The 26,467-nt window shown below is 43.6% G+C and overlaps 1 protein-coding gene and 1 long non-coding RNA gene across 5 annotated transcripts in view; one reads left to right on the top strand and one right to left on the bottom strand.

The window, feature by feature from the left end:
* Nucleotides 1-26,467, top strand: part of MIPOL1 (mirror-image polydactyly 1) — a 448,613-nt gene that overhangs the window by 283,581 nt on the left and 138,565 nt on the right. The window lies entirely within an intron of this gene.
* Nucleotides 16,903-26,467, bottom strand: part of LOC109298653 — a 15,680-nt gene continuing 6,115 nt past the window's right edge. Inside the window, exon 2 of the long non-coding RNA XR_002097670.1 lies at nucleotides 16,903-17,227. This is a non-coding gene — a long non-coding RNA (uncharacterized LOC109298653). The remainder of the gene's footprint in view (nucleotides 17,228-26,467) is intronic.

Below are 26,467 nucleotides of genomic sequence, written 5' to 3'. Positions count from 1 at the left end.
GTGACAGGACCGAGGCAGAAGGAGCCTGCGCAGAGCTGGTACCCAGGACCCACCTGGAGGTGGCTGACCTCCTGGCCACTTGGGGCCAGGGGGACATGCTTTGACAGTTCAGATCAGGCCACCAACCTGAGAACATCTTCTGCGTGATAGCTGCCCAGATGGGCACACATGGCAGTAGTGCTGCACAAAGGTCAACTGGGCTGCCACAGTCCACTAGCAACTGGCACAGAGGTGCAGATGCTCTAATATCCATGCAGTCCCCATCCAGGTCTGGCAGGCATGCAGTCTTGGGGCCACATGATGTCACAAATGGCAGCAGGTCATACCCAGGCAGCAGCTCCCATTGCCAGACTGCTGCAGTGGGTAGAGGGTGCAGAGAATTCTCTGGGCTACTTCAGCAGTCCAGCTGGCACAAGGGGTAGTGTCCTCAGGTACAAATTGGCTGGGCCTCAGAAGCTCCTGAGAGTGAGTAGCCCTGAGCTGTTTGCCAGGGCAGCTTTATACTGCTGGGGCCACCCTGGCTGCAGATCCAGGAGGAGCCAGTCAGGGTTATTTTGCCCCAGGTGGCACAATTTCCCCCACACCAAAGTGCATGTCTGGGCACATGCGCTGAGGCAAAAAGCCCTGGCTCAGATTTTCATGGCTTCTGTTTGAGCTGCTGCAAGCGCACCTGCCTGCATGTGTGGACACACCCATGCTTCAGTGTGGGGGCTGCCTGCCAGCTAGCCCCATGCTGGAGCACCCTCGTGCCCCAGCCAGTCCTATTGCAGCACATTGAGCTGAGTCAGAACAGCCCTGGGTTGGCAGGCTGACCTTTGGGTCCCCTTGCCAGCTGGGGCTGCTCTGACCTGGCTCAACATACTGCGGGTCCTGGGCTCACACTCAAATTGTGTGTCCAAGCACTGAAGTTTATTTCTTTGAATTAATTGCTCGTGTAGATGTGGCCACTGAGAGCAGCTCCCAGAAGTTTGAATAGCACCAGAAAGAGGGTGGTGGGTCCTGTGTAAGCTGGAGAAAAGCTTCAAGGAGAAAACTCTGGATGTTCTCATTTTGAGGAGAAAAGCATAGATTTTCTTGTTTTATGGAGAAAAGTGAAGATTTTCTCATTTTAAAAAGAAAGATGCAGGAAATGGTAGGTTTCTCTTCGCAGGCTGGCAAAGTTCTGGCCTGCAAGGGACTGCGGGGAGTGGGAGGAGGCAATCAGGCAGGGAGCACTATGTGAATGTGCATGTGCACACAAGAATGTGGCAGTCAGGAAGCATGGAGAGCATCTCCTGCAGCTCCTCACAGGTAAGTCTGTTGGGGGAAGGAGTGAGGATTGAGGCCCTCCATTGTAAGGGAAAGAGGGAGGGAGTTTGGCAGGGCTGGGGGTGCTGTCCAGCTGGGGCAGTTCATGAGGCCTAGGGCTTGGTGCCTGGGGCCAGTGCAGGAATTCCCGGCTGCAGGGCCCAGTCCGGGAGTGGGATGGAGCCATGAGCAGCTCATCCAGTGGGCAGTGGGGGGAGCTGGCTCCCTGTCACTGTGTACACTCCCGGGAGGGACATGCAGGGGCAGATGTGCATGTCCCCAGATTTGTGCGCAGAGCTGGGGCAGATGCAGGCAAAGGATCTGGGTCCACAGCCCCCTGCCCCACCACAACCCAGCAGTGCCTGAGCCCCAGCTTCCACCCATGGGAGGCAGCAGCTGCCTTCTCCCTGGGGGCCCTGCTGCCTTCTCACCAGTGGCCTCCATGGCCCAACAGGTGGGACCTGGTATGGCAGAGCGGAGCAAGGTGCCTCAAGTGCTGCCCCCAGGACAAGGTGCCCCCTGCCCACGCAGCAGCATCAGGGGGCATAACTCCACACCACTGCCTCTAGTGCTGCCGGGTGGTGGCAGGGGGCTCCTGGCAGTGGCACTGAGCCTTCCCACCCAGCTGTGCTCTGCCCTGCTGTGTCAGGTCCCACCTGCTGGGCCACATAGGCTCCTGTGGGGAGGGAGGCAGGGCTGGGAACCCTGAGCCCACAGCAGGTAGCCCGCATCCACCAGCCCCAATGGGCTTCTGTCCAGCTGTGCCAGCTGCAGGAACCACCACCTCCGACAGGCCCCAGCCAGGGCTCAAACGCTGCTGGGAGGGCAGGGGGCTGTAGATCTGGGTCCCTGGTCCCATAACTCTGGCAGCTAGGGGCCCCCTCTGGCAGGACTTGGGGGAGGGGGCAAGGGGTTGTGGGTTGGGAGTGAGAGGCTGGCAGAGCTAGGAGCTGTAGGTGGGGAGTGAGGAACACCAGCAAGGCTAGGGAGCTGTGGGTTGGGCATGAGGGGAAATGGCATAGGCAGGGCACTGGCATATAAGGGCTGCTTAGTGCCACAAAGCAGTGTGAGGGGACAGCCACAGCTGGACCCACGTCCCAGTGAGCAAAGGAAAAAGGGAGAGCTCTGATATTCCATGATGATAAAACCCAAATTCAAACACCAAAATTTATAGATATTTAGAATTTATTTTATTATAGTGATGGAGGAACTTGGTAGGCTTCCAAGTTAAAATCGTAAATATATCAATAAAACATTGTGTTCAACTGATTTCTATGTACATAGTGGTGTTTCATTTTAATCATGGAAAACACAGATTTTGGGGTTTTTAATCATAGAATTTGTGAACTTTTTTAATCAGAAAAATTGTGATTTTTAAACAGACAAAACCAGGATCCCTAATTATTAGTCACTGAGGCAATCTTAATGCCAATATCCTATATGAGGTGTTGCTGGTATGTGTGTGTTTATGTGTATGTATATATTTGTATATGTGTATGTACATACATATGCACACAGTGAACCCAGGGGGGGTTGTGCACCTAACAGTGCATAGTCCTTACAAGTATGTTTTATGGCTATAGCACTTTGTACTGAATTCGGTGATGTTCGCAGTCAAGGCATCTAGCATGTTTACTTGGTCAGGCCTCTCATGGGATGTAAGTGGACTATAAACCCTCTTCTATCTTGTATCAGAATCATAGTGGAGCCTAGGCAGGAGTGAGGTGGCTAGATCCTCGTTCTTGGAACCTACGTTTAGGAACTTTATAGACCAAAACGTGGGTCTCTAGACCAAATGAGGCTGCAGCTGGAGTAAGGCATCCAATTCTGGGCTCCACAATTCAGGAAGGATGTGGAGAAGCTTGAGAGAGTCCAGGGGAGAGCCATGCACATGATCAGAAGGCAGGAGAACAGGCCTTATGAAGAGAGGCTGAGAGCCATAGGACTCTTCAGCCTGGAAAAGCACAGACTCCGGGGTGACCTGGTAGCATCCTATAAGTACATCAGGGGCGTGCATCAGGATCTGAGGGAACGTCTGTTCACCAGAGCACCCCAAGGGATGACAAGGACCAACGGTCACAAACTCCTCCAAGACGGTTTTAGGCTGGACATAAGGAAAAACATCTTTACTGTGCGAGCCCCCAAGGTCTGGAGTAGGCTCCCTCCAGAAGTGGTGCAAGCATCTACTCTGGACTCCTTTAAGAAGCGTTTGGACGCTTATCTTACTGGGATCCGTTGACCCTAGCTGACTTCCTGCCCTTGGGGCAGGGTGCTGGACTCAAAGATCTCCCTAGGTTCCTTCCAGTCTTAATGTCTATGAAATCTAGGTGCTAAATGAATTTAGGTGCTTGCCGGGTTTTGTGACCACTGGAACAGGAGGTTCTGAATCACTTGTTTTGACTTACATGCCTAAAATCTGCTCCAAATAACACTTTAGGCACCTGAATTACCTCTGTGGCCACTATCCTTAGAGAGAGTTTTATGATCTGGTATTTTCCAATCTCACTTCTGCCTAGAACAGTTAATACTGAACAGTCTAAACTGTCCTTTTTTTCTCTTTTGAATGCATTCGTGATGCAAAAAATTAATAATTTAGATCAATGTAATATTGGAATCATAGTTGCAGCGTAGCATCATCTGGTTGCAGCTTGTCAGTGAAGCCTTTTTCTTGCTTTCAAGATCTAATATTGAAGAAATTGTCTTATGCAGGACTAGGGAGCTATAGTGGCCTATGAGAATTTCAGGTTAGGAATAAGCTAGGTTAGGAACAAGTGGCTGTTGCCATTAAACTTTTAGTCATACATTTGGTTCATGAATCTAGAATATTTCTTCTTAATCTCCCTTTTTTTGTTCCTCGTGGATTTATTTTGATTTAGTTTCTATATTGAATAGCTTTATAACATAACAAAACTAATACCAAAATGTTTAGCCAGTCATTGTTTTTCCTTCCTCTTAGGCAGCAAATTGGCCGCTGTTGGGGACAAGACACCAAATTTTAGGAAACAGTAATGGGAAGAGCCATAGCAAGTTAGATGCTGTTACTAAGTATTACATTACGTATTTCATAAAGCTGAATTTTATATGTAAGCCTTGTTTCCATCTCCGTGGAAAAATGCAATAGATCTCAATTTTCTAGAACCTCTCTTTATATCTTATTGTATATCATCAGCTTACAAGATGCACAGAAAAATAATCAACTTATGTTTGAGCAATAACTGTAAACAACATCTTGAACCTGAGTGCATGGTGACATGTTGGTTATTTGTCCTACAATTCAATGTATAAAAGGTAATAACCTAAGCCCTCATCCAAAAGGCATTAAATAGCAAAGGTCTTGCTCTGACCCACCTATGACCTCCTTATCTGAAAAGCTTCTCAGAGTTAATAGAACCCACTTACGCCTTTGAGAGACGCTGAGGAGACATGAGTAAGAAGGAGTCACTATAAATATTTCTGAGTCTTGTATATTTCTAACATAGATCCTGGAGGTGCTGTACCGTAAATTATGCCCTGTTTATCCTGGTTTTATGCATCACTTGCTAAATTTTGCATATGAATATTTATAGTGAATAAGCTTGAGTAGAAGAGGGGGAGATGGCAGCAGAAGACACTAAAGCTTGGGGCTCTAATGCAGACTAGCCTTGACTCAGTAACTACCAGATATGCGTGTTTGCTCTTACCTATCTTTCTTTCTACCCTAATCTGAAGATCTTTTCTATACTGCTGTCCTCAGTGGGGGAATTCTCTTTAGGTTTGTATAAACAGAGGAGGGACCATATTTAGAACTTGCAATTTGGAACCAAAATACATAATTTAAAGAGTAAGCTCCAGAGACTTAACTGTGAAATGATTTTCAGACCCACCCATGCTCCATCCACCAGAAAAAGTGTATAAAAGTCATCTTTACTGTTGAAAGCTACTTCATTTATGGAATCAGGCACATCTGAGAAGTCCAAACTTGCTGTGCTCTTGAATGTGAGTATATCTCTGACTCTGTTCACACAGAACCTGAATGCACAGCTGTGACACATTAGCTGGATCAGAGTAGTTGGTTATATTTTAAATAAAAAATAATTATTTGAGGGAAAGCAACCAATGTAGGCCTGATTTTTCTTGAAATGGTAAATACACTGCCATAGTATTTGCAATTAGAAATTCAACTCCTTGGCTAGGGACAGAAATTATATAAACTGGTATAAGTGATCAGAAACCAGTTGAAATCTGTAACACAACCAGGAACAAATGTTACACATAAGCCAGCTTACATGATCAGAAACTGGTTTAAACCTGTAACAAAATAGACATTCAGTACACATAAACCAGTTTGAAAACAGCTGAAACCAGTTTGAAATAAACCTGGTTGAAAGTAGTATGAGATTTAACTGATTTGGGTCAAACTGGTTTATGCAATGTCTGTCCCAGACCACCTCCTGGTTTAAGTTAAACCAGAGTTCTCCAGCATCCCAGATGGTTTGCAGTCCTGGGCAGAGCTCTCTGCTCCAGAGCAGTGCTGGCCCCACCCCTCTGCTCTCTTGCTGGAGCTCCAGCAGAGACTGCAGGCACAGCAGTGTCTGCCTGGCTTCCCTTTGCCTTCCCCCACACCCAACACTCCCTGCACAAGCAAGGATTCACTCCCTCCCCTGTCCCATGGCATGGACCATAGCCAGCATGTGGTATGCTAGCTAATGCTGAGAGGTGTCTGTGTAAGGCGGACAGAACAGTGTCCACTTAGGGCTTTTTGGAGCTAATCAACAGGTCAGCTGGTAATGTCCCTCCATTCCTTCCTTGGAAAAAGCTGTTTAAGAAGAGCTTGAACTAATGAAAGAGGCTTTTGTTTTCTTGATGCTAAATGCTGTGTTATCAACTTCTTGCTGGCTCCCTCGCTGGTCAGAAGCAGTGAGGGGAGGATCCCCTCCCTAATCAGAGCATCCTGCCACGGCCTGGCTGCACTCCCCCTCAGCCCAGCATTGTGGAAGGGAAGGGAGGGCTGCTCTAATGCCCCTCCACCCCCTGGCTTCTAGCCCAAGCCACTGCAGGCATGTGCCTGCATTTGTTCAATTCAGAGGGAATGTCCGTACAGTTGCAAGCTGGTTCAGTCTAGCCAGATTAGACTAACCTGAAAAGATTGAATCAACTCAGGCTCAGGCTTTTTGAATGTCTGTCCCTAGCTCAGAAGTTTAGTGCACAAAAACTGCCTTCAAAAGGACTGAAACTGATTTAAGGTAAACCTAGATGATTGTAGTATCAGACTTAACTGATTTAAGTTAAACTGGTTTATTGAACTTCTGTCCCAGATCTCCTCCAGAATCAAGTTAATTCACAGTCCCCCAGTATCCCAGTATGCTTTGCACGTCCCCTACAAACCCCCCTTTGCAGGGTGGGTAAGCTAACCTTGGCCCAACCTGTCTGCTTCAACTGTGGAGGGAGGTGCTTTCATGCCCCCCAGCTTCTGGCCTGAGCCACTGCAGGCATGTGGCTGCATTTCCTGAATCAAAAGTGAATGTCTGGTCACTTGTTTATCAATTCAATCTCTGCAGCTTTGACTAACCTGCAAACATTGAATGGATTCAGCCTTAGTCTTTTTGACTGTCTGCACTTAGTCCTTATGTCTCCAGAATATAGTAAGTTGTATTGTGAATCCAAAATTTCAGTCTTCATGTAATAGACAGGTAAATATGGGTCATCAATGAAGCAATACAGAATTAAAATTGAGCTAACTTCAGACTTTTGGATAGGAAGTGGAAGAAACAAATATACTTGTATAATAACAATCCAGGGCATGGCTTATCCAAACTTGGCATTAGCATGAATTGATGATAGGGTTAAGCTACTGTGCAGTCACATTTTCAACTGAGGTTTTAAAGATCAAATTCAAAGATTTAAAACTCCACTCTAGTCGAGTACCAGGTATAAGCACGATCTGCTGAGACTTCACCTTCTGAACTGTGTCAGTTAATACTGTTTTTTTCACCATCAGAACTAATTCCCTACACCAGAAAAGATGTCTTTTAATGCATATAACCTTTAGTTTTACTAGGCACTTTCAAATTCCACCCAGTTTCATAAAGTTGTCATTTCTTTGTGTGACAGATTTGGATTATAGTTAAGACTTCAATATGATGACCTAATATGCATGCTTGTTTACATTTTATATATTAATTATATAGAGGGAACACATGATGATATGATATACTATAACGGTTTTACTGCTATAAAAAGGTATACCTTTTTTTCTTCTCAGCAGTCTAAACTATGAGTCAAGTGAAGTCATTCCAAATAAGAGCCAATAAAACTTTTACATGACACCTCAGTAGCATATGTATTATTCCATCCACATATTTTAGGAAAGTTTAGAGAACTTCTTAAACGTTGTCAGCATAGTTTTAATACCCTTTACATGTGAAGTCCATCCAGTTCACTCCTCTAAGCTAGTGATTCTCAACCAGGGTGCCAAGTGATTCACAAGTAGAGAGAGAGGTAGTTTGCCCTGCCTTCTGACTAACGTAGCTGCATGGTACCTTAGGGCATTTATACACATGCTCCGGGAGGTGGGAGCACTTTAATTAATGTAGCTCTCAGAGCCACACTATTTAAAAGTGCCCAGAGCACCAGGCTAGCCCTGCCCCTGGGCTGTCACTGACAAGAGTCAGCAAAGCCCGTTTCCAAATCGCCTCCTTTGTTCCCTCCAGCCAGCTATGAGCCACTGTCTGGTATTATTGCTCAGTGTGTGGATTCCATTTACCCCATCTGAGCATTTGTAATGATTGCAGCTTTCAGTTAAGTGCTTTGCTGTACACTGAACACTGCATTCACACAGGGGGGCTGTCCAAGATTATTATAAGTGTTGTTTTGAAGCATCTGTAACCAGAACTCAGTGTGTTCAGCTTGACCCACGCTTGTCTGTCAAGGTTATGCCCAATGAGGGACTCATTCGGTATTGGTATAAAATTCTGTAGGAAGAGATTTCAGAGCAGATTACTCTGAATGATCATTTGATTTCCAATCACCCTACCCCTTTTATAAATTTAGCGCAATGCACAAGGCCACAGTGCCCAGCCTACTGAGCTCTCTATGGGCCCAGAAGACCCTGGCAGCAGAGGAACTGTTAGGGTCTGTCGTTTTATTTCACTTGGTCTAATGTCTGAGGGTGCAGGGTTTACATGTATGTGTATAGAGGGTGGGCATTATAGTTTCATAGTTTCATAGTTAGTAGGGTCAGAAGGGACCTGAGCAGATCATCAAGTCCGACCCCCTGCCATGGCAGGAAAGAGTACCGGGGTCAAACAACCCCAGCAAGGTGATTGTCTAGCCTTGTCTTAAAGACCCCCAGGGTAGGAGCCAGCACCACTTTGCTTGGAAGTTGGATCCAGATCCTAGCCACCCTGACAGTGAAGTAGCACCTCCTGATGTCTAATCTGAATTTACCTTCTGCCAGCTTGTGACCGTTATTTCTAGTCACTCCTGGTAGTGCTCGGGGGAACAGGGACTCCCCCAATGCCTGCTGGTCCCCTCTGACTAGTTTGTAACAGGTCACTAGATCCCCCCTCAGCCTTCTCTTATGGAGGCTGAATAGGTTCAGGTCTCATAGCTTGTCCTCATAGGGCCTGCCCTGCTGCCCCCTGATCATGAGAGTGGCCCTCTTCTGGACCCTCTCCATGTTGTCCACATCCCTCTTGAAGTGCGGTGCCCAGAACTGGACACAGTACTCCAACTGTGGCCTGACCAGTGCCGCATAGAGGGGGAGGATCACCTCCTTGGACCTGCTTGAGATGCATCTGTGGATGCATGACAAGGTGCAGCTGGCCTTCCTCACTGCATCCCCACACTGCCTGCCCATGTTCATCTTGGCATCAATGATGACTCCAAGATCTTTTTCTGCCTCTGTACTGACGAGAAGGGAGTTCCCCAGCCTGTAGGTATGGTGCTGGTTCTTCCTCCCCAGGTGCATCACCTTGCACTTGTCAGTGTTGAATCCCATCCTATTCTTGTCCACCCACCCCTGTAACCTGTCTAGGTCCAATTGTAGCCTATTCCTTCCTTCTAGTGTGCCCACATCCCCCCACATCTTAGTGTCATCAGCAAATTTGAACAGGGTGCTTTTTACCCCCTTGTCCAAGTCATTGATGAAGATGTTGAACAGTGATGACTTATGAGTGTCTGTGTACTGTTCAATACAGTGTCAAGCTTTTTAGTGTGACAGTTTGTGGACCATACAAGAGCACAGTAATCTGCTGGGGCATATACTGTGCAGTGGTTCTGAGCACTTTGCAATTGGCATCCCATGTTAGGCTGGCTAAATATCTTAAGGCAACTACCCGTGCAGGGACTTTTACTGCTGGCCTTCTGAATGTAATGTTTTATAGGTGAGGGAACATTGTAATGTGATTTCTTGGTAAGTTGGGGTATGTTCATGGAGAAGTCTGTGGTTGCCTACCCTGACCTTCCGCATGCTCTTCACTCAAGGATTGTCTACATGGAAGACTGATTATAATGATTTATTGATGCTCCTCACTGACCTCATGCCTTTCAAATAACCACCCCCAGTCCTGGCATCACTGGCCTGGAATGAAGGTATGGCACCAAGCTCAGTTCCCCTACTATTGTTGGGGGCTTATCAGTTTGTGTTACATTGAATGGGGCCATAAATCTGGATAACTGATAACTGAAATTCGTGTTGCTTTCCTGAGAGAGGCCAGCATGTTTACCTGGATCCACCTGACGGAAACCTCAACCCAAACAGACCCCAAATATACAATGAAAGCTTTTTTTTTGAACCACACGGCCAAGGTGTAACCAACACATGAAACTGCATGTTTTCACTGGCGATCCTCTGAGCACTGTTTGGCAGAGCAGCTACAAATGAGCATTGTTGCAGGTAAGGTGCAATGGGAAATGGGAATTCTCCCTAGCAAACCCCCACCACTCCCTCCTTTCCTCTCCTCCCAGAGAGCCAGAGAAGGCTTATGCCTCCTGGGCCTGATTCTTAGGTTTCCCAGCGCTCCTGGCTCCCACAGCTGGGAGGTGGAACCTAGGTGTCCAGATTTTCCCAGCTGGGAGGCAGAATGTGGGCATTCTGTGTCATGGTCAGCACCAGGTCAAAAGGAGCTGCATGGCTTGCAGCCCCAGATGGGAGAAAGGGTCCAGACACAGAACTCACCAGAGGTCTCTTGGTGCCTCTCTTGTTTGCAGATTCCATACTTGTGTGCAGGAGATCCAGTCACAGAACCCAAGATGCTGGACAGGATAGTTGCTTGGACACTTGCAGAGTGCTGGAGATGTGCATAGATGGCACCAGCAACATGAGGACCAAAGGGGACCCTTGATGTCAAGGGTTGGAATGGATTGGTTGGCAACTATTTGCACTTGTGGTGCCACAGCACTTGAATGAGCCATCCAGGACCAGGAATACACAGTAAAGGTCCAAGAATGAGGTCTGTGGATGCCCAGCCACTCTGAGGGAAGTTGCACATGCCACTACGGAGCTGAAAGTCGCAGCAGCAGAATAAAAAGTTTATGCACAGGGTCAAACACCACTTGGGATCCAGTTATGACACCCCAAATGGTGTCAGTGATGCCTCCCTCAGGGAGGCCATTGCCCTCCCAGGCCAGAGTGATGTGGCAGGCAGTTGCCCACCTCTCCCTATTATCCTCTCCCGACTCCACGGTGGAGAACCTCATTTCAGGAACTCCTCCCTGGGGGAATATGCCTAAGAGTCCCACAGCGGGAGGGAGCCTTGGATGCTGGTTGGGCAGGGAAGCTCCATACCACACATTGATTGGGAGCTACTCGGGGATGGGGGGAGAGGCAGAGACAAAGCCCTGTAACAGGAGATATGGTGCATGGGAGCTACTAACCCATGGTCCAAGGAGCCAGGAAGGCACCCAGTGGGGCCCACTCTAGGGAGCAAGAGTACAGGAGGAGAGAGGCACCAGGCTTCCTGAGACCTGCCAAGGCCAGCATTGACTCAGCCCAGCTTCCACAGTCAACTTGCTGCCTCTAGCCACTGGCAGTCACCAGCGTAGGTGTAGAGACCCAAAGAGAACAGGGGTGGAATGGTGGGACACATCTCACCAGCACATCAAGCCAGGCCAGTGTGGGCCCAGGTCCTGCTTCAAGGGAGCAGCGTAGCCTCTGCAAGGAATGGGGGTCCAAGTTCCAGAGCAGGCAATGTTCCGGTTTTTCTTTATTATGCACACAAAACGTTGGGCAGCTGCAACATTTAATTAAACCAAGGGGCAGAAGTTTCATGACTGCATTTCCCCTGCCACCCCAAGGTTTCATGCTTCTTAAGTTGAGCATGAAGGTATCATGACTGCCCACCCCTTCTCCCCCTTCTCAATGGCATAACTGCCGGGTGCAAGCAGGGTCTTTCCCCACTCTATCAATGATAACTAACAAGGTTCTGAGTTCCGGAGCAGGCAACGTTGCACAGTACTCGTTTAATAACACACTAAAAGTTTGGCAGCTTCAACATTTAAATAAAATAAGGCACATCACTTCCTTGCGTGTCACTCCTTGCGCCCCAGTGTGTAACCCTGGGAAGGGGTGGGGAGGGAGAGGGGAAGGGGGATGGTGCCCATGAGGCTGGGCCAGAGGAGCCCATGGCAGGAGACCCATGGCCTGGTGCCAGCGTATGGCCTCTCAAAATCCTCCAGCCCTACTCATCTGGGGAGTAGGATATTTGGGGTGCATGTGCACATGGAGAACCCAGGCATCTGGGGCACATGCACACATATACATACAAACACACTTGGTGGGTGCAAAGTGCACTGGGTGGGCATGTGCGGAATGGGCAAGCTGAAGGCTTATGGCCATGATGAGCCACTGCAGGTCCAGGTGGGGTGGCCATGATGTCTCCACCAGTCAGTCAGAGGTGACTTGGCTGTTCAGCTCTGCTCAAGGGTCTCCATCAGCCCAGGGAGCCTGCCGGGCATGCTGAGAGGAGTGTGAGAGCCGCCCCCCCTTCTCTGCTCAGACCATGCAGACAGGTTCTGAGCACCGCATCTCCCCCCTCCCCACCCCGGGTTAATGTGTGTTCTGCTTCTTCCTGACCTAAACAGAGGCTTAGGAATAAAGCTTGAAAGTTAAAACACTACAGGTTTCTTGAATACCTGTACTTAGCTTAAGGCAGCACTTTGCCCTGCCTTCTGCATGATTCACAAGATGAACCCAGAGATTTCCATTAGGAATCCATAGTGTCAAAAATATTCTGACCTGTTGTGGCCTTTCCAAGTTCTTTGCAGCAGAAGAATTGCTTGATTATTTTCCCATAGTGAAGAAGCAAGTAAAATCCAAAAGCTGGAGTTTTCTGAGGGGTGCCTTAAGTCCAATGAGGGGTGCCTGGAGTCTGAAAATGTTGAGAACCACTGCTTTTATCATTAAGTATGTAAGTAATTGTATATATCTGAGTAGTCTATCCTGTAGAAAGAGACAGGTATGGGAGTGACTCTGCATATGAACAGTCCCTTTGAGCAGAATGGCTTTACTCAAAGACATATGTTTTGGCAGGATTTGGAATTGATTTTTTTTCTTTTTGTCTTGAAGTACTAAAGTTACTCATGTACTCAAATGTTTACAGGATTGGGCCCAAAAATGGTGAAGTCTTCATATATATTTACTGACATCTTTAAAAAATTGCATTTAGATTTGTGTTGCAGGATAAGTATGTATTTTACATAACATCATGAACAGTCCCTGTAATAGTTTATTGTCCACCAGAATTGCCAGAAAGCCTCAGGAGGGTAGGCATTGTAATAAGAAAACACTCGGTTCCAATGTCTGATCCCTTCAACATCTTCTTATCTGAAGTGTGATTAGGAATTTCTGTTTTAAGTGCTACATGTAAACCTTATTTAGTTAGATTTATAAAAAATAACATGTTAAAATAGTGTATGTATATGGTATGGATTTAATACCAGTTTTTATTTTTAAAAAACTTCAATTCAGGTTACATTTAGCTGAGTAGATGAGTAGACAGTTTGAAAATTATAGTAGGTATCAGACTGCTGCAATTTGAAATGGTTAGGATTTCCAACTCTGTCCTAGGAGGTGTACAATGGTCAAGGGTTTCTAATACAAATGGAAGTAAAACACTAAACCATTATGAAAGCAGTTTTTGTAATAGGTTTGGTAGAATTTCTAACATTTAAAACTCAAAATATGAAATAAATTAGTCAAATTTATTTTATCGCCTAGTCATTCTTCTCACCTTTGAGCTACAGTTGTCTCATATTTTGGGGAGAAAAAGGGGCTGCAATCTTGAACATATAATTGATAGGAATGCTGAATAGAAATAGCTATATACCAGTAGCAACAACAGCAATGAATTTCTATACTAGATAAAATAAAATCTGTTTATCTAGCCTACTAAATCTGTGTGCCAACTTCCAACCAGATGCAGTTTTAAGCTGCATAGATATTAAATCCTGAAACATTTGGTCTATAAACAGAAAAGCTGACATCAAATATAGCGTTGCTGCTAGACATAGTAATGGTGTATATACTCTATTCACATAAAATAGAGAGATGATTGTGTTTTTGTGTGTTGCTTAGTTTTTTTCTTATGTTAGAGTATTAAAACAGATATTAAATTTTATCATTAATGCAGTGCATGGTCTCTCTTCAAATCCCCTTAATTACAGATTGACTCCAAGGATTAGACAGCATGGATTTTAATTTTAACTGAAACAAAAAGAAAAGCTGCTTAAAAATTATTCTTGCCGAGTGACTTGTTGGACCACAAAACAATTTTAACATCTTTTGACATGCAGTGTTGTCAAATTGAAACCATTATGACAAAATGAAATGTTCCTTTAAACTCAGATTGTATCATGACTACTTCCAAAATAAAATGTTTTGTTAGCTCTGTCCTTACGAAGGAATGTCTGCCTCTTATAGTTTTGTTTTTCCAGTTATTCTTCCAAAAAAAGAGACTTGCAGTCTTGCTGGGGTATGTTTATGTTTGAAAGAAAATGACATCAGACTTCATGGTTCCTCTCTTCAGTAATTTGAAAAAAAGATTGCCTGGTAGAGTTTTACTGTAGCAGCAACAGCATAATTCACACCACTAAATTGTTTCCATACTCATCCCCTATCTTGAGGCTTATGAACTCCATAGTAAAAACTTCATTCCAACCTGAAACTCAGAATAGCAAATCTAAGTCTAGAAACAACATTTTCACAAATTCAGGCATAATCCAGTAAATCTATTCGGGGGACTATTTGTGTGAATATGTGTTGCTCGCAGGAGTAAGACTTGCAGGATTGAGGTCTTGGTTTGATATATGGTGTGGTGTTGATTAAAAATAAAATCAGGTTATCAGTTTAAGATGCTTGTTTCAATTACCAGAAACTGCTTTGTCCTTCACAACAAAAATTATTAAAGTGTATTACAATTCTTTGTTTTATCAAGCACCACAGAACTAAGCCAGAAGACATGTAGAAACCGATAGTCCCTGTCTAAAGTTATTTACAGGTATGTCAGTTAACAAATCCAATAATGCTGAGTGTCTGCAACTGCTATTGAAAGTAGTGGCAATAGTAAGCATTTATCACGTCTCAGAATCAGGGCACGATTTTTTTGCTTCAAAAATCAGCTGCTTTTGTGCATAGGTAATAACTTTGAGCACAAAGACTTGGAAGGATGATGGTGTAGTTGCATGATGTGTAAAGTTAAATCTATCATTCACTTTTTAATGGTATTCAGTGACTTGGTAAACTTGACTGACTCTAGTCAATCAGGTTAAAATCATACCTTCTAAAATATTGTAGTTTAAATCACTTAGCAATTTTCTACAAATTCCTTTGGTCCAAATTTTAAAAACTGAATCTTTGTCCTTTAACAGAAAAGGACATGGAGTTATACATATAAGATATGGAAACCAGGATTCTTGTTGCATCTTACAGTTCTCTTCTGCTGGTTAAAGAAAGCCTGAAAAGAAGTAGATGGTATTTTTATTTTTAATTCTATTATAAACCACTAGGAAAAAGGCTGTTCTAAAGGTATAATTCCTTCTTGTGCTTATGCAAAATTATGTTAAAATGATGTTAAATACAAGGTAATAAAACAGTTAATCTGTGTATAATATTGACATGTTCTTCTGAATATGCACCATTATGTACAGCAGTCTCAGAATAGTGTATTGTACTATAGACCTTATGTGTTGTGCTTGACATGGGGGAAGGGGGTTAAGAAAAATTAATGCTAAGTGGGTGAATCTGTGTTTTATGACCACAGCATTAACATTACATATACTTTTGTTTACTATTGCTCTTCATATATGAGGTGATACTGGGCAAGGAGAGAATCCTAAGAGGACAAAAGTTAGATGTTTGTTTTATTTTCATTACCGTCTGTTGCTTCTTGTTAGCTACACAGAATGCGGGTTGGTCAATCCTACCCTGACACACTTTTAATAACACGGTAGAAAATAAAATTCATAGCTTGCATGAATATGGATTTCTATAATACATAAATGTCAAGCTAAAGTGGCCTAAAATGTCTCCCTGTAAAAACTGACTTTTCTTGTGCAGTGATTTCTGGAGTCACCTTTTTTAAGGCCTGTTATTGTGAATGACTAAGTACCCTCAAATTTCCATGATAGCTAGTAGGAGGTAAGGATGCTCACTCCTGGCCAGTCAGATGTTTTGAAAAAATCCCTTTCCTACTTTGAAAAATTCCAGAAAAAGAAGGAAACCTGCTTGTGTCCTAAAATAAATAAATGCATGCGTGAGCGCTGTCTCTTCTGAAGTAGTGCACATGTTTGTTTAACTTAGAGCTCAAGGCGCACATTAAGTCTGGTGTCTGGTTTTTAAAACAGTTCGGTGTATGTAGGCATCTATTTCAAAAAGCAAATTGTTCTAGAATCCTGAGATTGAGACTGATGGGAAAAATCAGCTTTTAAGATAAGTAAAATTTGTCCTGGTTTTGACTGGCACTGTCCTTTTAGCAAGACAACTGTTTATGCAAGGGAAGGCAAGGATTCCAATCAGCTTGGGGTATCGAATTTCAGGAATTTTTGGTTAATGTGTCATATCTTTTTATGTTTAGGTTATGAACCAACTGTCAACTTTGAGAGAAGGCTGGATGGTTTGGGTCCAGGGTTTTAATTTACCTGATTGTGAAGATGAAATATTAGCTGTGTTTGTATTGGTTACATTTTTGTTAAATGATTCCCCTTTTTTTTTCCGTTTGGCTGCCTAAGCAGAGACTAATTACATAATTGTTGGGGAATTGTTCTGCTTTTGCTTTCCGTACCTTTCTGCTAGCTAGTGCCAGTACTTCTTCATGGCTGTTAAACAGGATGTGCAGTTTCCTGGAATAGCTGATTTACAAGTTAGTACTTTTCAGTGTTGCATGTATTCTTGCACAATAATCCAAAAGCACAGATCTTTTATTTTGTGTTCTTATCCTCTTTTCCTTTGGATTAAGCCTATCTGTTAGTCATTACAAAATTCCCTTTCATAGTTTTTAGCTGAAATGGAATAATGGAGACAAGCAGTGTTCTTAGTGAGTTTTAGGGGAGAAAGAGAAAACATTCAATTTGGTAACCTGGTGCTTGCGGATACATGAGAAAAAGGATCTGGAAAATAAAGTAATTAACAATAAACAACTCTTTATTTTATGTGGCTAATTTTAATTGACTACATTTGAAAAGGAATGAAAAAATGATCTATTTGCTTGAGATTTGCCAAACAATGCTTTAAGCTCAAAGTTATTTTGAGGTGGTGAAAGGTGAAACATTTGACATTTTCTTTTTGGGCACTGCTTTAAAAAAGGAGAGGGCGGGAAAGAGGCGTTGCCACATCAGAGTTAAGGGTGTTTGTGGTTGTCCGTGACAGCGGCTCCAGTTTTAAAACACCTGTGTTTACTTTCCAGCTTTTCTCAATCTGCCTGAAAGTGGCCTAAGAATGACACAGACAGACCTGCATGTGTTGCCTCTGCAGTAGAAGGAAAAAAAGAGAGAGAGACAAAAATCAGACCTCTTTATGCAGCTAATCATTAACAGCACTTTTGTCCCTAGTTGAAAACACTTGGACTTTTTCTTACATTTAATATGATACCAGATAATTCCTGGAATTTTTTTTTTCTACCTGTGAAGCTCATTTTAATCTTACTAGTAACTTGTCTTTTCAGCAGAACTTTCTAATATTTTGACTTTTACAGCGTATAGAATGTTGATGACAAAACATCGGTTTTTTTGCCAATGTATTACAGATTTGAATACTAAAAAATAAATACCTCTGTTGTTTTTAAAAGTGAATTGAGAAAGTAACTAGATAGGGCTTTTAGTTAATTTATGATGTTCTAACCATAGCCAATTGCTTGCAAAGGCTTTATTAAACATATTATATTTTTAAAAAATGAAAAACAAAACTTCAGCTATAACCCTTTTTAGAATGGAAGATTTTATTTTACATACATCTATTACTTTAAAAATTTAACTAGCCTATCTGCATTTTATCATTTAGATAAAAAAAATTCCTGCCCTCTTGTTATAGCTTAGAAAATTAAGCTACATGGCATCTGGATTGCTTTGTCTCTTAAAAATTACCTACAGTAGATTGCGTGCTCTAAAAATGTTGAAATTTAACATGCATTTTAGTGATTTAGACAGTTTTTAAATATTTGCTTTGGTTTAATATTAAGAAATGTATGTTGTGCGGATTGGATGCTGTGTTTGTCTACTAATACTTCTAATTGCCGTGTATTGTTCCATTTTAATATTACTGGCATGGTTTTGAAACTTCTTGAGTTCTTTAAGAGTTATTCTCTTTTTTTAATTAGGTAGTCTCTTTTCTACTCAGATAACATTCTCTATATGACATACAATTTAAAGTATTCTTGATTGTAAAATTATTATCTCATTATTGTAGTGATATTCCCTAATAATTCAAACTCTTTTAGTTTTCTTGCTTTTTGAAGGAGAGTGAAGGAAAACATAGCTGTGATCATAAAACTATATACTGTGTCTTTGTTGGCCTTGATTCCTCTTAGACGGCTGCCGGGTCAGTATATAGAAATAAACAACATGAAACCCTTAATCAAGATCATTAGGCCCAAACACAGTTAGTGTAATAAGGTTGTTTTGACTTAGCAATAGGGTAATGTGTCAACCCTCCAAGACTTGGCACTTCCTCAAGACTTAGAAATGGTACCACAATTATCTCAATTTACCAAATGTAGGAAAGAGGCAACCTTTCCACCGTGTTCCAGAAAGTGATTAAATAATAATATTGCATCAACAGTACAAAAAAGCACTGTTCTACTTCAGTACATAAAACGATATTGGTACCGGCATATGTTTTGGTGCAAGTTGCTTGCTCCCTTTCTCGCCACAGAGTACAAGCTGCACATATATATATATATATGTATACCAGGTATATACCAGGGAAAGAACTGAAACAATGATCCCAACATGAATCAAATGAAAGACTCCTGAGAAGAATTTCTGGGACAGACATGCATTGATTTTGTTGATAACACTGTTAAGATCACTAAAATCAGTGTCGTTATGCTCAGGCATAGTGCCCAGCATTTGAAATAAGCAAAAATAGGACAAATGATAAAAATGGGGCACTACTTAAATTCAGAAATCTCTCCAAAGGAATTTAAATGGCATGCCTCAGCAATGAAGTACCATATTTATTGATTCTAAAACAAGGTGTTTTTTTCTTTATTTAACAAAGGGGGAAGTCCCTTGTCTTAGAATCGTGTGTGAGGGCAATACAGGGGAGTGGACTGGCAGCCCCTGTGTCTCTGGCTTCAGCCCCTACCTGGGGTCTGGCCTCAGCTGCTACCTGCCTCTTCCATCTTCCCTGCCACCTCTGCACCCCACCATCTGCCTCCTGAGGTATCTTCTTATCTCTGGCTGCCCCCAACACACACACACAGCCTCTATTCCTCTACCTGCCCCTCTCCCTCTCCCCCTGCTTACTCAAGCTCCATGCACACTGCATCCTTGGGCACTGCCCAGCCCAACCTATAGCAGCATGGCGCCAGCCCAGCCCATAGCAGTGGCACCTAGCTCACAGGGCTGCTAGGGTGGCTAGGCTGGGGCTATGTCCAGTGCCCCAGGCTGGAACAGGGATGGAGCCTGCCAACATGGAACAAAAGAAAGAATGGGGGAGGGAGGGAGGAGATGAGAGGCTGAAGGAGAGGGGGAAGGGGGGAGTAGAGGCTGGGGGGGAGAGGCAGAAGGAGGAGGTGGGGACTAAAGCTCTGGGGGAGCAGGCAGGTGGCAGGGGCAGGCATAAACAAAGAGTAAGCTGCTTGACCCACCTGCCTCTTCACTGCCTTCCCTTCTGCAGTGGTGATGGGTATGAATTAAGGGTAACCCCTCCAATAATTAGATTCTATACATGGAAAATTATAACAAATTTGTAAATTTTCATCGTTTTACTTTCAGGGCAATCTTAGATTTGAGTAAAAATTGTATTTGACTCGCTATGCTACCAAAAATAAATGGATTTTTTAAAAGAAAGCAGATTAGAACAGTATATGTAAATAAATAATTTTGGAGGCTGCATGTCTTTCTAAAAGTGGACTGCCAAACCTGGATAGGTGTCAGGGCCAGATTTTCAAAAACATCTAGGGCTGCATCCAGACAAGTGGGGCCATGTCGTATATGGTGCTGCAGACCATCTGCGGCACCACACCACACATTCAAGCATTCCCTGCACTGCTGCCCTACAGCATGGAGGGGGTTTTTGACCCCAGGATTTCCTGCGTGGAAAACCCATGCCCAAAAAAAGTGGGGCAGTGCATGCAGCAGCAGTGTGCACCACCTAAAACTGGAGCCTGATCCACTGGAACAATGCTCTGGCTGCCAGCCACGCTTTGAGCTCCAGGAGTGCCGTGCCTGCAGCTTCCCCAACCTCTAGGACCCCAAGTAAGGCTGCTGGTGCCAGCAGAGTTGCTAGCCCCAGCCTCCCATACCCCACCCGGGGTAACCTGCCACATGCCAGAGTGCGCGTGGCACAGGCATTTCTCCGGGACAAGTAGCAGTGACACAAGGTATGCCACTGCTACTTGTCCCCAGGGAACCAGACGTCCGCGCTCATCTGGACACAGTGTATGAGTCTAGTCTGTGACACTGTGTAACTTTAAACTGTTTTAAAAATGGAGGGTCTCTTGACACTCAGAAACATACATTAGAGATCCCCGTTTAACTGTTATCTGTCCACTTGTGTACCAACAGAGAAACTAGGCTAGTTTCTGTCAGGTGTTGGACTAAATGATTTCCCGAGGACCCTTCCAACCCTAGCTTTCTATGATTCTATGATTAAACCTAATAAAATGGATTCAAAGTTACAGTGGTTTCATTCCAGTTATATTGTTGTAGCAGCAAACAGATGTAAAAGCTAAATTGGAACAGATCACACCAGTGTAGTTTAATATTTTATTAAATATTGTATTAGTCACATCACCAGACAATGTGTTCTGCCTTCAGTTTCTTGTGGTATTCCAAAATCTGGGGTGGGGAGTGTTTCCTTGTTTTCAGCTCTAGGAATATGGTCCTATTGGAAACTTCCCAGCCAGCTGAGTTCAGTCTCTGACTTGTCTTCTACAGTTATCTTGTCTGTGAGGCCAAATTAATTAGGAACACATACTGGACATGAAGAGAAATCTCTCTGGATAAAATGTTTGACATTTTTTTAAAACTGAACGATTTCCTAATAAAATCTTAATATTTGTCCTATATAATTATATATAATGTACAGACTCTGTGTGTGTGTGTGTGTGTGTGTGTGTGTGTGTGTGTGTGTGTACAGACTGTAATATTATAAAAAGGTATTATTATGCTTATAAACTTCCATATTGCTCTCCTTCCAGCCTACAGAAATTATCAGAGAGTTACAGTGTCCTCTGCAAATGTACTAAGTATATGTCACAGCATGGATCCATTAAGCCCTACTGAACTGATTAGCCTATACCCAAAGCTGCATTAATGCAGCTATATTACTTCCAGTTCTGGAGCTATCCTACAAAGGTAGTGTGGCATATCTTAATATGTGCACCATATAGACATGCCCTTTGACATTCCTTACAATAAAAAAGTTTGTTGTTTAGAGTGGACAGCAGATTTGGTCCTATCAACCTAGTATAGGAGAGAATAGGAGACGTATGTAGTTATTCAAGTAACATGGGTTTTGGAAGAAGATAATTTAGCTGATTGACTGGTTAAAGTGAAACACAATTTTGGGAAACCTAAGGTGTCATTACCACTTTGTCCTTGTGGAACCAAGTGTTTGCACCAGGGAGTTCTGCCATAAGAAACTGACATTTGCTCATTCTTTAGGTTGAATTATGGTCCCCAGAAAGACCAGTGAACAGAGCACTCAGTGTACTTCAAAAGGTGCTCATAAGCTTTAGGAGGACAATTGTAGAATCATAGAAAATTAGGGTTGGAAGGGACCTCAGGAGATCATCTAATCCAACCATCTAGTCAAAGCAGGACCATCCCCAATGATGAGATCCACTAACAGAGTAACTTCTCTGACTAGTCTATAAGTGTGTATCAGGCCTTTAAAAAATCTTAGTACCAGTAGATGCAAGAATACTGAAATTGGTTATATTGGAAAGTGATAAAAATATTTCCTTCAGGTAGACCTTGACTAAACTGAAAGGGAAACTAGAAGATTTTGGTTATATTAAGTAGTCCAGAATCCTTAGTATCAAGACATGCATCAGATACAAAAAGGTGTTGGGCTCCTTGTTTTGTTATAGCTCTTCCATTTGGAGGAGCTGGTCTTTCTTTGAGCTGGGATCTGTTGATTGAACGTGGAACAGCCTCTCTGTGGCAAGCATTTAGGATGGCAACTGTAGTGACACTGGTTTAGGTGGAACACTTTTACCTGGTCTTGAAGCAGTAGGTCTGAGTAGTTTGAGAATGTCACTGGGCATCACCTGGACACATATGGCACATCTATCAACTGCAACAGCCTCAGACAATGTGCACTAGGCGGAAGACAGTGGCCTGGTCTAGTCTGAATTTGGCAATTACTCTGGGTTTAGCAGAATTGTTAAGAAGTTATAATTTTGACTTCAGTGAAAAAGAAAGAGGGACTGCATCTTCATGCCCCCTCTGGAACAAAAGTGAAGACACTTGCAATTCTTCCTTGTGGCAAGGGTATTTTGCTGAATAATTGACTAAGCAATGGACCTCAGCAGAAACCACATATTTATCATAAGAGACGGTTTGCTCAGGAAATTCACCAAGCTGCTGCTGGTTCCCAGCCCATGTACTAATTCCATAGCTCAATCAACTTCCTTCAAAGGAGATGGAAAAGAAGTAATAGTCTAGTGTCTGTACTACAAAACACTGAAGAATAAGGAGGAATGCCAGACAAGTGGCTCTGAGTTCCAAGATACTTATGATCATATCCCTTGTATTTGCTGGTGGTCCAATTGGACTGCCCATGCCATCCTAGATGCATCCATGACTAAGGTTATGTATCTTGACAAGATTTTAAATATTACTGCTTTGGGGCCTAGCCACTAGGTTAGTTCCCAAAGAACTGACACAGAGTGAGAATGATCTCTTTCATTTGATGTTTTATTAGGAAGTTGCCTCTCTCAAACATGTGTTATAGACATCTCAGGATAAAATCTGATGAGTGTCACATACATGTAGACAATGGCCTAATGATATATAGCAAATCCATATTTGTTATATTCAATAGGAATGTCATCCCATTTATCAGTCACTGAAGTGAGAGGTATCTGTCCTTGAGAATCAGTGGTGTAGCAGATGCTTTGGAGGATTCCGTTAGAGCAAGCATATTCAGCCTCCACCCTGTGGACCAGATCTGTTTCCCTGCATCATGTTATTCATCCCACAGGGCTCCCCACAAGTATGTGGGGAGCTCTGCAGGCCATGGCCCTGTGCACTAGATTGGGAATGCAAGGTGGTACAGGCTTGATCCCAGCATGAAGGGGCAGTGTGGGGCCCCTGGAGCCTGATTTCAGACTGGTTCCATGCCATTCATCTGTTTCACGGGGCCAAAATCATGAGCACCACTGAATCAGAGGATCAGGATTCAGAGTTATCTTGATAAATTATAAAAAAAAAAGGCTGAATAAATCTGATGAAATGCTGTAAGGACAGATGCAAAGTACTGCACTTAGGACAATCAAATGCAAAGTGGGGAATAACTGGTTAGGGTGCAGTATTGCAAAAAAGGACCTGTGGGTTATAGCTGACTGCAAGCTGAATATGAGTCTTTACGATAATATTGTTGCTCTAATAGCATTAACAGGAGAGTCAGGTGCAAGTCATGGGAAGTGATTCTTCTGCTCTCCTCAGCACTGCTGAGGCCTCACGTAGAGTACTTTATCCATTTTTTAGCATCTTGCTTTAAGAAAGACCTGGACAAATCCAGAGGAGAGCAAGAAAATCAACTAAGGCTGCTTGCAGATGTGAAAAAAAAGCACTTTAAACTTGGCATGTTCCTGCGCAAGGCCCAGCACATGCCCAGAAGAGGCAGTGCATTAGTTTAACCCAGCTCTGCAGCATCTGTATAGATCCGGTGTTTTAGTGGTGCTTTTTGACACCTTTATCTAATAGCTGATTGAATCAGCTATTAGATAAAAACAGCAAAAAGCCCCACTGAAGCACTCGGTCTATACAGACACTGCAGAGCCAGGTCGAACTAATGCACTAGTTCTTCTGGTAAAACCTTTTTTCCCCCATGTCTGCAAGTAGCCTAAGTGTCTAGAAAATGCAGCTTATGAAGAAAAAGTGGAAGAATTGATATTTAGTCTGCAGAAGAGAAGACTTGGGAGGCAAACAGTGGAGGTCAGGGAAAGATTGATAACAGTCTCCACATATAAAAACTAGTGTTATAATAAGGAGAATGGTGATCGGCTGTTCTAAGTGACTATAGAAGGGTGAGCAAGACCTAATGGACTTAAATTTCAACAAAGGAAATTTAGATTGGATATTAGAAAGAACTTTTTAACTATGAGGATAGACAAGACCTGGAACAACTTACCTAGAGAAGTTGTGGAATCTCTGTCATTGGAAGTTTTTAAGTACAAAACAATTGCAGGGATAGTTTAGACAAGAATATTCTTTCTTGTGTTGGGAACTGAATTAAATGACACCCTGAGGTCCCTTCCAGTCTTGTTGTTCTTTGATGTTATCTTTTAAAGAAGGAACGGTTACTAACTCAAGTTATAGACAGTGTAAACCTTACGATTTACACTGTCTTGCATTCCTACTTCTAGGTGTCTTCAGTGAAACATGGACTATGAACTTCAAGGGTCCTATGTGGGTCACCTACTCAGCTCTTTATGCTCTCACATATGAACACAAAGAGGCATTAGGTAGAAAATGGCTTAAAGCATATACTAAGCAAGCAGTGGGTTTATGATATGTATTACAGCTTTTCAGGGATATCCTTGTCCCCAGTGGATTACATATACCCTTTCATGTGAAGCCAATGTTTAAATTGATTGTTCCTTTGTTTTTATCTCTCTGTCTTTAAATAAAGTATCAAGTAAAGCAACTGTAATTGTAAATATGTTAAAAGGAGTAAGAACTTCACTCATTTCTCTAGATTGCTTCTTTTATGCTGCATTTAAAGTGATGATGTCAGCATACAGGAAGGTTTTCATACTTCCTTATCAAATTCAAGTCTGTGCTTTTCATTTGCTTTTTTAATATATAAACCATGGGTGGGCAACATGGCAGCCTGGGGCATGTAGGCAGTGGATCACCCTGACAGGCTGCTAGGTATGACCGGGGAGGTTTTTAAACCCCCACCCTAGCCTGCAAGGACCCCAGCTGGGGTGTGCCTGAAAAGGAAAGCAGCCCTTGCCAGGCTGGTCCTGGGGGTGGGGCATGGCCAGACACTGGCCCAGGCAGCACCTCAGGTGAAGAGGAACAGGGAGGGGGATTAAACTCCCCTGTCTCCCCTCTGTCCCACTGGCACAGGGACCCCACCTGGCTTTCTGCCTTGCTGGCTGCTTGTGGAGTATGGCCAGAGCTGGGATGGGCAGCAACCTCAGGCGAAGAGGGGGCAGGGAAGGGAATTAAACTTGTCTGTCTCTGCTCCTGGGCACAGGTATGGGGGCCCCAGCCAGGGTCTCCCCAGCTTTCTGCCCTGTTGGCTGCTCATGTGGCAGGGGACATGGCCAGAGAGGCCAGCATCTGCCCACCTCATCCAGGGGTGCCAGGCTGAGCCCTGGGAGCCAGGAGCAATCCGGCACACAGATCCTGTGGCCCCGGCTTGAGCCTCTGAGCCGGCCCTGGCTGCCAAGGCACCTGCCCACAGCTGCAGCACCATAGCCTCTGTGCCACTGCCCAGCCACCTGCCTCCTGTGTGTGCCGGGCTGGGCTGTCATGGAGCTGCAGCTGGCTGGGAAGGGCCTTGTGTCTGCGGCCCAATCCAGACCCACTCTGCTACCTCCCCCGGGGCTGAGCAGGACTGGCTGAGCAAGGCACTGAACTACTGGAAAGTGGGTAGAGCAAGACAAGTCTGTTGGTGGCCCCTGAAGGCTCCCCAGGGCTGAAACAGCAGGGGATTTGAGAAATATAGGACAGGATGAGAAAATAGTCTTGTTTCAGGATGTTTTCTAAAGCAAACAGGATATTGAATCAAGCTATACTTATTGTGTATGTTTATATCAGTGTTTATATATCTATATATGTAATGTGCAAACTAATCGTTTAGGTTAAAAGTCAAAGTCAAACTTTTGATTGAAAAGTCAAGCAATCAAAAGTTAGGGAATGCCAGGTTAACAAGGCAACCTTTTTTAGGGTTTCTTAGGAATATATATTATGGTAAAGTCTTTAACTAAATGATCATGTGCTAATTGTTCCACAGCATTCTTGCACCACGCAATCTACAAGATAGATAGTGCTTACAATATTTTGTTTTATCCTCACTGTTCGGTGTGTGGATCCATGCTTTATCTACTGCACACTATTCCAGCCCTGTTCTGAAGACAGAAATTATTAATTTCCTCATGGATTTTTCTATAGCAGTCAATGCTGTATAATCTGAGGGCTTCATAATCATTTATGTTCACAATATCCCTGTTAAACAAAAGTGTATTATTATCCCCATCTTGCAGATGGGAAAATAAGGCTCAAAGAAATTAAGATCAAAAGTGTCCACATGTTTGGATGGTGAATTTGTGACAGCTTAGACCTGGCTTTCATAGCTTCATAG

The sequence above is a fragment of the Gavialis gangeticus genome, unplaced genomic scaffold (genome assembly GCF_001723915.1).
Source record: "Gavialis gangeticus isolate Ggan-Ray unplaced genomic scaffold, GavGan_comp1, whole genome shotgun sequence".
Lineage (NCBI taxonomy): Eukaryota > Metazoa > Chordata > Crocodylia > Gavialidae > Gavialis > Gavialis gangeticus.
The sequence above is the reverse complement of the archived record's forward strand: the minus strand, read 5'-3'. Positions and strand labels throughout refer to the sequence as shown.